Genomic DNA, 14,129 nt, shown 5'->3' on the forward strand with positions numbered 1-14,129 from the left:
CAAAGATTTTGCAAGGGCAATAAGGGAAAATTTTCTAAGTAGGTGACTGAATGTAATAATAAGAGGTGCCATGCCCTCTCCAACTCATTAATTCTGGCCATGGGAGAAACCACACCATTGGTCACTGATTCCAAGCAAACAGCATGTCTCACGAGACAACATGCCAACGTCACAAGGTGTTGTTAGCAACACACCCATCTTCTATAGGCTATTTTGTTATGAATTCAGATGCTTCTGGGTATGTGGGAGGTGAAACCCATTTTTATTTTTCTGTTACCTTACTTCTTTATGAAGTGAGCTTCTTTGTCAAAAACACAAAGATGCTTAGGTATTCAGTAAATTCATGAATGTCATTGCTGGAAGAAGCATGGTGGGTAGGGAAAAAAAAGCCAAACCCCAAATAAGTATCTATGTAGGTTCATCAATTGTAATAAGTGCACCACTCTGGAAGGAGATGTTGATTATGGAGAAACTAGGCATAGATGGGTTCAAGGGGTATATGGGAAATCTCTGTACCTTCTGCTGAATTTTGCTATGAACATACAACTGCTCTAAAAAATAAAGCCTATTTTTTAAATGAAAAAAATCTATTACATGCCCTCTTCACCTACCACAGGTGACTAGCTTGTCCTGCCAGGCATGATACCTTGGCAGGGTTTCAGGCATGGTCACTGCTGCTAGCAAGTTAGGAACTCAGGAATGATGTGAAGGGAAGTGACATGGTTTTGTTTATTGACAGACTTCTTTCCTACTACTGTGGCCACTTTTTTAAAAAGCCCATTGAACAAGCAATTGGGAGGCTATTGAAAGAGGCTAACTAATGTCCACAGGGTGGGTCATTTGTCCACCTGCATATTTGTAGCCACCTCTGTGATAGGGGCTTTGGGTTGGCCAATCACATGGGATAAAAGTATCGTCACACGCTATTGCAAAAAAAGTCCATTTAAAATCTTCTTCTCCAAGCTTCCTTGTTACCAGTCCTCCAATCTTGGTCCTTCCAAGTCTCTGATCATTTGTCCAAATGATAGCCACTGCCTATGAAACAATAAAGATCCTTACTTCAAGAAATCTCACCTTTCAGGAAAAGTAAACAATGAGCTGTATCAATTAAAGTTCGTAAAACTAGGAAGATTTTCCTCGCCAATGTCCTGCTGACCCATTGAGTCCACGTTTCAGTAAACCACTCGAGAAGACCATCAAGACCACTTCCAATTGTGCAGGCTATCGTATTGAGTCTAGATTCTTTGGTAAGAGATGTTGGAAAGTTCAGGTTATCCAACATTCAAATAATTGTTGTTCTAGAGAACAAGAATAGAGAAAATAAAGGGGAGGAAATTAACAATGAAATAATGTAAGAAACATTCCCAAAACTGAAGGATACAAGTTTCTAGATGGAAAGGGCTTAGGCCTTCAGATGAAAATTAACCCACACCAAAGCACATCACTGAGAAATTCAGAACCTCCAATATTCTAGAGAATATTTTTTAAGGTCACAATCTGATAGACATGAAAATGCTTTTAGACTTCTCAACAATAACACTGGAAACTAAGAGTAATGGAGCAATGCCTCAGAAAAAATGTCTGAAGGAAAATGATCTCCAATCTAGATTCTATGTACAACAAACTGTCAATTAAAAATGAGAGTAAAATAAAGACAAGTTCAGATATTCCAGGTTTCAAAAAATGTATCTCCTACACACCATTTCTCAAGAAGCTACTGGAGGATACTTTCACAACAATGAGGAAGTAAACCAAGAAAGAGGAAGATATGGGATATAGAAAACAGGAAATTCTACATAACATAGAATCGAAGGGAGTCTAGGATGCTTGTGAAGAGAGAGCCCAAGATACAGCTGTAAGCCAAGTGCAGCCAATCCCGACAGAGACAGCATGGCTCAGGGGACAGCACGGGGGAGCACACTCATCACCATGCCCTCTGCCATTGTACAACTTGCTTGTTGTCCTCAAACAAACACGCACACATAGCTTTAAAAGCCAAATAGTACTGAAAGGCATTAATAAAATACAGTTGTACTGGCAATCAAAACTATGTGCAACAACATAGATAAATCTCAGAATTATTATGCTGAGTGAAAGAAGCCAGACCCTCAAAAATACTTTTTATATAAAGTTCTAGAATTTGCAAAACAAATCTAATAATTGTGATGGAAATCAGATCAATAGTTGTTTGGGGAGTGTGGGGTGGGACTAACTGGGAAATGGCACAAGAGAACTTTCTGGGGTATAGAAATGTTCTATATCTTATGCAGGGATATTCATTTATCAAATCCCACTGAGCTATACAATTAAGATCCATGCATTTTACTGAGTGTAAATGATACCTCAATAAACTTAACATGTGATATATGTGTGTGTATACAAATATATGTGTTGTGTATGTGTATGTATCTGTGCTTTGCCCCACTCCTTTCCATTCCTCCCTTGAGAAGATGTAAGATCTAGGAACTAGGGGATACAATCTCAGACAAAGTCAAGGCAATTACAAGGATGACAGAAAAGAAGTCTCAGGATGACAGCTGTACCATTTGCCCAGATAGAGGGAGAATGGAGGTCTGTAGGACCTCCAAGAAAATAAATGGAATGCATAGGTTCCTTCATGAGGAAGCCTGAGGACTTTCCTTGTGGAAAGTTGTACCAGGAGGTTATTAAAAGGTATGGGAAAGAAAACTAAACAAAAGAAAAAGAAAGGCAATCATTAACTTCAGGAGGGAAAAGATAAGGAAGAATACAATGCTCAGCTGAGAATATTTGTATAGCCATAGTAATGTAAACACTAAATATTAACTAATTCTAAAACTTGTGACATAATTATATCGGGGGAAAAAAGGAAGGAAGGCTGAGGGGATGGCTCCTCTACTGTAGTATGAAGTCAGTAGATAAAACAGATGAGTCAAGGGACTTCCCTGGCAGTCCAGTGGTTAAGACTTCACGCTTCCACTGCAGGGGGCATGGGTTTGACCCCTGGTCGGGGAACTAAGATCCCACACACCATGACAGGGCATGGCCAAAAAAAAAAGCAAAAAACAGATGAGTCAAAATAATTCACTCAGTACATACATTACTTAGAATCATGGACATGTAACTGGCAGGAAAAAATAGCTTAAAAAAAGTAGTTGTCCCTAGGACAGGAGTGGAAGATGAGGAGAGCAGATACCACGGTTTGGGCACAAGCTGTTGAATACTATTTCACTTTATAAATATCGTGCATGTACTGCATTGACAAAATAAAAATTACCTAAAACTTGTTGTGGACTTTAAATTCTATTTACAAGGCAACATTATTCTTTTCCAGAGTTCAACTTTCTAGGGAGATTTCCAGAGCAATTTGGAAACAAAATTCTGAAGCAATTTAATAAGGTTTATTAATTCAAGAGGCCTTACAGACACACAGGACAGATTCCACAATTTTTCTTTACTCACTTATTTGTTTCCTTATTTTCAGAGGTTCAGACTAAAAACAAGTAAACAAACAAACAAACAAAATTGAAAAGTAGCTTAGAAGCAAAGAAAAGATCGGAGCACTTACCTCCTGACTGTGAGTGGAGCCAGGGTCCCTCTTCTCTAGCAATTTGCAGACCTGAGATCCCTTTGCCCCCAGAGTCCTATTTATCAGCCAGTCAATTTATTATAGTATTTCCTCAGTTCTAAGATTTTCTACTCTAATATCCACCATCAATTTAATAACAGCTTTGGAGTAGGCAGGGTGGGGAAGAGTTGGCAAGCCTACTTTGACATGAATTGCAAAATGCATCCCAATTTCAGATATATTAACATGTGAAGACTGTGTATCTCTCAACTGAGGGATACTTTAAAATGCCCTGTTTTTTGGTCTTGTTCCATCTTGGCCTGACGGCTTTGGTATTTTGGTACACCTGTACTGTGAATGCATCACCAGAGTCCCCTCTAGGACTGAGGCCCTGGTTCCCTCAGCTGTGCTGAGTGTTGGCTGCCAACAGCTTTCAACTGAGTCCCTCTTTATGGTTTGCCTTTGGTTCAGAAGAACTACCTTTCCCAAGTTCACGCCCCTTCCCCAGAATAGCTCGCATCTAATGAGTAGTGGGGGCAGGGGTGAGAAATACCAGCCCTCGGAGGTCACTTTCAGCTCCAGAGCTGCTGGGGTTGACTGAGGCCTTTGCTGAGACTGTCTAGCAGCTCATCCCCTCCTCTGCGCAGTCCTGCTTGCCTCCCTTCTCCTCCAAGGGTGCAGATCTGAGAATGCTCCCCAACAGAGCCACAGAATGCAAATCTGCTGGGATCCGAACCTGGGACTAAGTCTAATTTCAGACTTCGGCCTCTCCCTTCATGACGAAGGTAAGAATTCTGGCATTTAAGGTTTTTAGGCCTGACAGGATCATCCCTGTCTGTGTGGAAATGACACCATCACACCTGAAGCCTTGACTTACTTCCTAAGGGCAAGGGCTGGTGCTTTTCTGGGCCAAAGCCAATAGCGACACTCCTGACCATGCCGCTCAGACAGACGCAGGCTGCAATCCTACTTTTCTACTGATGGGACCTCCCTTCCACAAACTGCTTACTGCCCCCGAGCCTCCACGTCCTCCACCTAGAATGAAGATAAACGAGAGAACTGCTGGAAAGCATTTATCACAGGCCTGGCACATCACAGGGGCCCAGGGATCTGTCCTTCCCATTCCTGTCTCCTTTGCCCCACTCCAGGTTGTACCATATCCCAGTCTGCCACCCTCACCCCTCCCTCTGAACATCCTATGTAAGATCAGGAAAATGGGCTCAGCTCAGGTTCAGAGCAGACGCCACCTGCGCCTGCAGTGAAGGGCAGGACATGAGCAAACAAGTTTTTCCAGGTGCGGGGGGCCACCCTGATCTCTCACCCCAGCCCCAGGGAAGAGGCTACTGCATTCAGTGAACCAAGAGGCACCGAGGGGGAGGGCTCAAGCTGCCTCCTGTTCCCTTGGGAACTGGAGGGGGGTATCAGGATGTATCCCCTTTCTGCGCTCAGCTGGGAATGAGCTGGTGGAGAATTTCCCCCTGCAAGCAGAGAGAATGCTCTTCCCCTCCCCCGTCCCCACTCCCACCCCCGCCCCAGCCCACCAGTTCTCTGGGCAACCCTGGTTTGCAGTTTGGGCCTTTCTTTCTGCACACAATTGAGGTGGAGAGCCTGAATCTGGTGCATTCAAAAACCACATGGAACACTCTGTTTTTGTCACTCAGCTTCTAGAAACATGACCTTATCCAACAGAGGCAAAATCCAACTGGCCGGTTCTCTCCCAGTGACAATGTCTGTGCTTCCTCCCATGGCGTGGTGTTTTCTATAACTTTTAGATTTAACATTTTAAATTATTTTTAGTGGGGATCCTATATAGACACTAAGTTCTGGTTACTCTTTTCCCCCTAATGCTGAAAAGTTTCGATTCTTCCACCTATCCATCAACAAATTGCATTGAATGACGGTGCTCAGTGACCCAGGATGCCACTGGAGACAAAACACACCATACATATTTTCTGGTCTCCCTGGAAAATTAGTGCAAACACTTTCATCACTGCAAAGAAGGAAAATATGCACAGAGAGGTGAAGATTTGCTTTGTTTTTTGTTGTTGTTGTTTTTCTAAGAAGAGATTTCTCCCTCCTCCAAACAGTGAAATTTATGTTGTTCTTATTTGTCTGCAATTTAACCAGTTAACTTAAATTCCTGTGCGATTCACTCACTTTCTCCTAGCTAAGGCCCTCCTTTCTACATATTCTACATATGTATTCTTTCTACATATGTATTCTACGTACTCCAGGATCACGGTCTTTCCTCCTCCAGAGCAGCTTGAAATTCGTTTCATCTTCCTCCTGCCTTGTTAAAAGTAGCCCTGAAAATATTTTAATTCGAATTCTTATCCCCTATGTCCCTCTTTTTAAACCCCACTGTAAAGAATCCTCTTTTGTTCATGAAGGGCTTGTTTTTAATTCAGTGGAAAACGGATTGGGTTGCTCAGCCCTTTTTCTCTCTTCTGCTAAATTTTCCCTTTTATGGAAGAGATACAGTCTCACCCTCTGGAAATGAAGCGGGAGGAGACCCAGGAGCTCTGGGCCTCATGGAAGCTCTCATGTCGCGTGCTGTCTGCGAAGTCGCCCCGTCTGTGAGGTGGAGAGGACAATTACTCTCTTACTACACAGAAGTGGTGCCTGAATGCTTTAAGATGAGAATATGTTTGTGTACAGGGTGGTCTATTTAAAACAGTTCCCACATGATGCAATGCGTCTTGAAAAGGAAACTCTTTCAGATGAGTCACTCATTTAACAATAATAATTAGCATTTGGGAATCTTGCTTGGAACGCCCAGCAGAATATTTTCTTGATTCTTTAAGAGTTTCTACACTCTGGCTAGGGCCTCAAACAAGGCAATATATTAAAGACTAATATCCAATTTCATTCGTAGGAGTTTGGAATGGGGGATACCAAGTTTACAACAGTTCAAGAGAAAAGGACTTAGGGAATTAAGAAGACTTTAAACTCAGATAAGCCATTAGTGGGACCAAGCTGTTCAAAAAGCCAATAAAATGTTGGGATGCAATAATAAAAGTAAAATATCTCAAACAAGGAAAGTGATGGGCCCATAGTACTCTTTTTTTTTTTTTTTTTTTTTTTAAAGAGATTGGAGTTTATTTATTTATTTTTTTTTGGGTGTGTTGGGTCTTCGTTTCTGTGCAAGGGCTTTCTCCAGTTGTGGCAAGCGGGGGCCACTCTTCATCGCGGTGCGCGGGCCTCTCACTATCACGGCCTCTCCTGTTGCGGAGCACAGGCTCCAGACGCGCAGGCTCAGTAATTGTGGCTCACGGGCCCAGTTGCTCCGCGGCATGTGGGATCCTCCCAGACCAGGGCTCGAACCCGTGTTCCCTGCATTGGCAGGCAGATTCTCAACCACTGCGCCACCAGGGAAGCCCCCATAGTACTCTTTTATAGTCAGGCCATGTTTGGAATATTTTTTCAGTTATAGGTGGTGGATTTTAAAATAGACATTAATAAATAAATAAGAAAGCAACCAAGGAGGACAATCTGAATAATGAAGGATCTGGAAACCATACAAAATAATCATACCTAGATTACCTAGGAAAACAGAGTTCTGAGTTAGATAGAATTGGGTTACAGCCCCAGCTCTATAACTTACCAGCTGTGACCTTGGGAAAGCTACTTAACCTTGCCTCTGTATCCTCACCTATAAAAATGGACTAATAATAATAAAACCCATATCATGGGGTTATTCTGCAGACTAAATAGGATCATTCATGTATACCTTGTGGCACAGTGCTCAGTAAATATTAGATATTATTATTAATATTGATAATAAAAATAGTCATTATATTACCTTATAGTTGTGTAGCAAGTTTCGGTTTATAAACTGATTTTACATATTTCACTCTGTTTTCTCATGTTCACATTTAGTGTGAGTCAGTCGTTATTACTCTCATTTTCAGAAGAAGAGAACTTCATGTGCCCCAAAGGGCCTTTCCTTTATGCTCAGCTACTGAGCACTGATCTCCTATGCCACCACCATACTGTCCTCACAGCCCAGAGCGGCATCTTGGCGCCCAGCAGCTGACAGGGTGAAACGGTCCTACTCCTGAGGAGGGAGCTGTGGACAGTCCAGAGGGTGAGTCCCTGACAATCGACTGGGCCAGTCTTTGTGATCACAAAGCCTCTAGTCAACCTGGCCTTTTGTGAGTGTCTATATCTATAAGTGATAACTAGATTACTGTGCAGTACCGTCATGCTCATTGCCTTGAGAAAGAAGAGCCTCCAAACTGGCAGCAGTCGAGCCTAGAGCAAGTGATTTTACTTCTGTGCACATCAGTTTTCTTAGCAGAGAAACAGAGACCCTTCCTGAATCAGGCAGTTCATGAATCAAATGTGTAAGCATATGACAGTCTTGCAAAAACACTAGGAAGTGCCCCCAACAGCATTGCTAAAGTAATTTCAAAGCAGATGAAATGTTTAAACATCCAAAATGCTCTAAGTCAAGGCTACGTTAAACATAGCAGACTTATGTAAAAGTCATCGGGCAGATGTTGATAATGAGACATTTGTAAATGGAATCACTATTTGGCTCAGCAATTTTACCTGGAGTGGGGGCCCCTGCCTGTGCCATGAGCCATCCAACACAGCAGCCTGGTTCACCCAGTCCTGCCTCGGCTGCCTACACAAGCCCAGGCAAGCACACCCCCTCTCCTGGCCTCCCCCGTCTGTTTGAGGAAATCTCTGGACTTTTCTAGTGTCCTGGTCTTTCACCCTATCTGCCCTTTTCCACTTCTGCTTTAGGCACTCTTATCACTTCCAGTCATTCTTCTGGCACAAGCTCTGGCCCCCAGAAACCCTCTTCTCAGGCCAGCTCCCAGTCTCTGGGGAAAGGAGCAAAGGGATTCAAATCCCACTCTTCACCTTCACCTTAGAAGGCACCTCAAGGACATGGCATCTCTGGAATTGAGGTCTGACCCTAAAAGTGAGGTCTAGGGGAAAGCTCATGACATTGGTCTTGGCAATGATTTCATGGATATGACACCAAAAGCATAGGCAATAAAAGCAAAAATAGACAAGTGGGATTACATCAAACTAAAAAGCTTCTGCACAGAAAAGGAAACAATTAATAGAATAAAAAGGCAACCTACAGGATTGGAGAAAATATTTGCAAACTATATAACTGATAAGAGGTTTATTTCCAAAATAGATAAGGAACTCCTACAACTCAATAACAAAAAAACTAATAACCCAATTAAAAAATGGTCAAAGGACTTGAATAGACATTTCTCCAAGTATGATATACAAATAGCCAACAGGTACATGAAAAAGTGCTCAACGTTACTAGTCATCAGGGAAATGCAAATCAAATCCACAATGAGATATCATCTCACACCTGTTAGAATGGCTTTTATAAAAAAGAACAAAAGACAACAAGTGTTGGCAAGGATGTAGAGAAATTGGAACCCTGTACCGTGCTAGTAGGAATGCAAAATGGTGCACAGCTACAGAAAACAGTATGGAGTTTCCTCAAAAAATAAAAAATAAAACTACCATATGATCCAACAACACTACTTCTGGATATTTATCCAAAAAAAATTGAAATCAAGATCTCAAAGAGATATTAACACTACCATGTTCATTGCAACACTATTCTCAATAGACAAGATGTGAAAACAACCTGTGTCTATCAACAGATAAACAGATAAAACAAATGTGTGTGTGTGTGTGTGTGTGTGTGTGTGTGCACATGTGCACACAGGTAAGAGAGAGAGAGAGAGAATCTATGTATCAGTTGAAATACACGAACATCCTGTTGGGTTGGGCAAGGTTATACCTTCATTCTGCTTTAGAATCAAGCTTATAGTATGGCAATGCCAGGAATAAAAATAAAGATATTCAAAGTTAATCAGTCCATTTTTAAAAAGTATTTTATATGTATGTATATGTATCGTGTGTCTGTGTGTGTATGTTTGTGTATGTGTCAATGTTTGAAAGGAAATACACCTCAAGGTTAACATGGGTTCTTTCTACAGAATAGGTTAAAAGTATTTTTTCTCAATTTTGTTTTCTAATTTAAAGAAATTTACAATGAACTTGTATTACTGAATAATAAGGAACTAATAAGAGCTTTACAACAGTCTGGAGCTGTTGTAACTGGCTCATAGAAACTAACATTAGAAATGCCCAAAAGATGGTGAGTTGGCAGAACCTGCTAGTGTCCATCCGATATCCATCCTCTCCTTGTTCCTTACCATCAATCCATGACTCTGTCTGGGGCAGCACTGGGCCCAGAAATCACTCACCTTCTTTTGCAGCCAAGAGTGTTCACACAACCCAGTTCTAATCGACAAGATGTGAGCAGAAGTTACTGAGTGGAGCCTTAACTTTATTCTTGTTATGATCTTCTTCTATCATATCCCTGCAGCAACAGAAGTTTGTATGAAGTATGAATTCAAGCATTTTTCTGACCTAAGATAATTTTAATACAGAATTGAAGATCATGAAAGCCAGGTGGGCAAACACCTGGAAATAACATGTGGGCAGAATCCTTAATAGGGTACAACACCCATTTGCCCTCCTCATGAAAATGTGGGATTGTGGTTAGACTCCAAATTTGGAGGTCTTTTCAACTGATCTTGACAAAGCAGTGGCAGTAGACCAAGGGAAGGGAGGCAGGTGAGGTATGAGTCTTTTCCTCTTCTAAATTCAGTAATTCTGAATGTCACAAAGGTCCTTTATTTAAGAATACTGTATGTTCCAAGCAATTCCCGGAATTTTTTAAATGGCTTCCATTTTCCTGGAGGAGAAGCTTATAATGATCTGCTTGGCTCTCTGCCTTTATAGCCTCTACTGGAGTCACTTAACCCCCAATTTGTAGGTTCAGCCCTGCTCCCAACCCTGTCCCCAGGCAGCGGGAGGTATGTCAACCCAGTCTTTCCTGCCTGTCTTCCCCGGTCACCTGGATTACCTACGAAAAGCAAGGATCCCTGTTAGTCTCTGGTAGAGATGGACATTTGCTTCTGGGTAGAAGTCAAAAATAAACAATGTACTATTTTTTTAAGTCTGTTTGTAAATATAAAACGAAAGTGAAATCTTAAAAAAAATAAGTGTTCCAAAACACTTGCCAAGTATCAGCACTCTGAGGTGGTCAAGGCATTTAATGCGTGGGGACCTTCCGCTTCTAACTGGTCACAGGAGGCTTAGGGGATCCTTTAGGATTTATTCTAATTTTCCAGGAAACATCCCATTTAAAGGGAGAGAAAAAATAATTTAAAAGAATTCCATGAAGCCTCCACTATATAACCCTTAAACATACAGCCTCTTCCTTTAAAAGCCCTCACATTTCCATACTATCCCACTTTTATTCAGGCAGGTCAAAACTGGTTTGTTTTTTTTTTAATTTAAGGAAAGTAATTTGAAGAAATTTAACAGCCTTAATGAATTAAGCTGAGGAAAATGTAGAAGGCTTTAATAACAGCAAACCTATTGAAATGAAAGAGCCTATACATTGTTCTACTGACAGACTTACTAGCAGAGCAAACCAGATGTAGGTTGCCAAGGGAAGTTCAGCTTGTAAATTGTAAGAAAAGAGTATACTGCCAGGCTCTGCTGGGCTCTGTTATTTCTTCATTAAAATGCACTGTCAATCAGGTTGAAAAGAAATGTCTAATTAACACCATAGGGCACCAAAAAATTTAGGGTCAGAAACTCAGCTGCTATCCCCTTTTACAACTGTATCTCTCTAAGCAACTCCATTTGTCTCTTTCAACCCTCCCTCCTATAGTAGACCCCTCCCACTCAATATTCTAGCTTATGATCAAAGCATCAGAGAAATTGCAAAATGCGTTGCCATTGCACAATTCCCTCTTTATAGCTTTGAACAAGCTAGAACTAAAATTTCCAGTAACTTCCCTTCTTTTTATGCCCTGCATCATTGCAAGGACCAAAATACAATAGAACATAACAAAAACCAACAGGGTCCATCCTAAGATCCCCCCCTCCAAGATGTGGAAGAATTAACAGCGTTCTAGCCTGGGAGAGTCTAGTGCTGGCTTCACCACTAAAGAACTTGTGTGACTTGGGGGATCTTCCTTCATATCGCTGAGCCTCAGCTTCACCAGTCATAAAATAGGGGTAAGTAATAGGGTCTCGTCAGCCTACTTCAAGGATTGCTTCCAGGATCAACCAAGACAGGGCGTATAAGAGGGCTTTGTAATATTTGATGCACGATTATTATTACCCTGTGTCAGCAGAGTTGTGTGAAGCCCACATATGTTTGGTTTGTAGGAAGCTTACTGCATTCTGATGCTTCCTGAAGGGTCGTGCAGCTCCCCTCTGCTCACACATTGCTCACGCTCAGGTCATGGGGACCAAGTGGAAGCTGAGGATGAATCCAGGGATTTGGGTTTGGGGGAAGTTCTAGGAGAAGGGAATACAAGATGTCAATCAGAGACTCTAAGGCTTAGACTAGAATCCTCCCTACTAGCTTGATATCCAGGCACCAAATACTGTTGGTTTCTCCATCATGATGGCTTTCCCGCTTCCACAAATTCTTTCTATTCTCATTTCTCTTAGGAGCACACACTGGCACTCCCGCCATGGAATTTCCAGTTGATCTTTATGGCACCCTCTAGCCTCTAGTCTCTTCTGCGTACAGTTACCAGATTAGTCCTAGTTAAACTCCACTCAACATATGTCAGTCTCACTGTCTGAAGATTTCAATGGTTCCATTGTGTCTATATACAAAGTCCCACGTTCTTCACCTGGCAAGGGTCCCCACAGTTATGCCACTATCTGCTTTGCAGGTTCATCTCTCATCACTTCCCTTTTTATCTGCCTGGTCATTTTTAAGTCTCTAGTTGCTTACTTGTACTTTTAATAGCCTCTTTTGTTTCTTCAAATATATTCAACATAGTAACTTTATACTCTGTTTATGATCACTTTAATATTTGGTATATTTGCTGGTCTGGTTCTACAGTTTGTTGTTTTGCTGACTCTCACTCATAGTACCTTGTTTTCTCGCATGTCCTCTGATTTTTTAAAAAAAAAATTTGACGCACATTCGCTATAATTTTCTCTAAAGAAGTTCTTCGAGGCCTGGTTTTAGGAGTATCCCTCCAGGGAGAATTTTAGTTTGCATCTGCCATGTATCTCAGGCACTATCAACCCTGGTTCACTCTGAACTAAATTCTTAGCTTGATATTTATCAAATCATGTGGGCAGTGTGAATTTAGGCCACACTCACCATAAGGAGCTGGCCTGTGGTTGTGAATTCTCAGTGATTTTTTTTTCCCTGAGCTAAAACCAGAAGAGGACAAGTTTTCTTCCAATCTCCCTTTGAGGGGGCAGATTTTTGTACAGGTAACCCACTGAAGTAGTTTCAGGTTTTTGTGGGGATCTCCAATATGACACCCTTTGTCCTTGTCACCCTTGGGCAGCCCTTTAAAGAGCAATGCTCCAGGCAGTCAGGGACTGACAAAGGCTCACAGAGCAGCAGCTGGCTTCAGTGCTCATTACTTCCCTATATTCATCCTTTTTACACATTTTAGAATTCGAAGGTTTCCCTTATTTTTTGAAAATTTAGCTATACATTTTAAAAGACTTGAATAATCCAGAATTTTTAGGGACTTCCTAGGTGAGTGATTTTCAGGACATAGCGCTATGACTTCTATACAAGACCTCTTGGATCATCCAAATAATCTTTTTTCAAGCCTGCCATGCACCTTGCACACTCCTCACCACAGCGCATTATGTCTTGTCTGTTTAGAATGTTGTAGCCATCCTCACCACTCCCACCGTGAGGCTTGTCTAAGCGTTGCTCTCTTATTAAGGGCCAGACGAGGCCCACCTCCTCCATAAAGCCTTTCCTCACTACTTTCTGTGGTCATCCTTATTGTACTTTGCATTACCCAGTTGTCGTTTACTTGTGCTGTAATGCTGCCCTACCATGTTATTTATATTTAATGGCTACCAGTTACTAAGGGCTTCTTATATGTCAACCACAGAGCAAAGTAATTTTCATATATTGTATCATTTAAACTCATAAAAACTTTAGGGACTTCCCTGGTGGTGCAGTGGTTAAGAATCCGCCTGCCAATTCAGGGGACACGGGTTTGATCCCTGGTCCAGGAAGGTCGCACATGCTGCGAAGCAACTAAGCCCATGTGCCACAACTACTCAGCCTGTGCTCTACAGCCCACGTGCCACAACTACTGAGCCCACGTGCCACAACTGCTGGAGCCTGTGCACCTAGAGCCCATGCTCCGCAGCAAGAGAACCCACTGCAATGAGAAGCCCGTGCACTGCAATGAAGAGTAGCTCCCATTAGCCGCAGCTAGAGAAAGCCCGCGCACGGCAACTAAAACCCAACACAGCCAAAAATTAATTAATTAATTATTTTTTAAAAATTAAAAAAAAATAAACATTTAAAAAAAACTCATAAAAACTTTAAGTGACTCTAGCACCTATTTTTTAAGACTCTTTTTAAACAGCAGTTTTAGATTCCCAACAAAATTGAGAGGAAGGTACAGAAATATCCCATATGCCCTCCGCTCCCCCTACTCCATATGCATAGCCTCCCGCATTATCAATATCCCCCAGCAGAATATTATACATTTGTTGAAACTGATGA

The sequence above is a fragment of the Balaenoptera ricei genome, chromosome 6 (assembly GCF_028023285.1).
Source record: "Balaenoptera ricei isolate mBalRic1 chromosome 6, mBalRic1.hap2, whole genome shotgun sequence".
Classification (NCBI taxonomy): domain Eukaryota; kingdom Metazoa; phylum Chordata; class Mammalia; order Artiodactyla; family Balaenopteridae; genus Balaenoptera; species Balaenoptera ricei.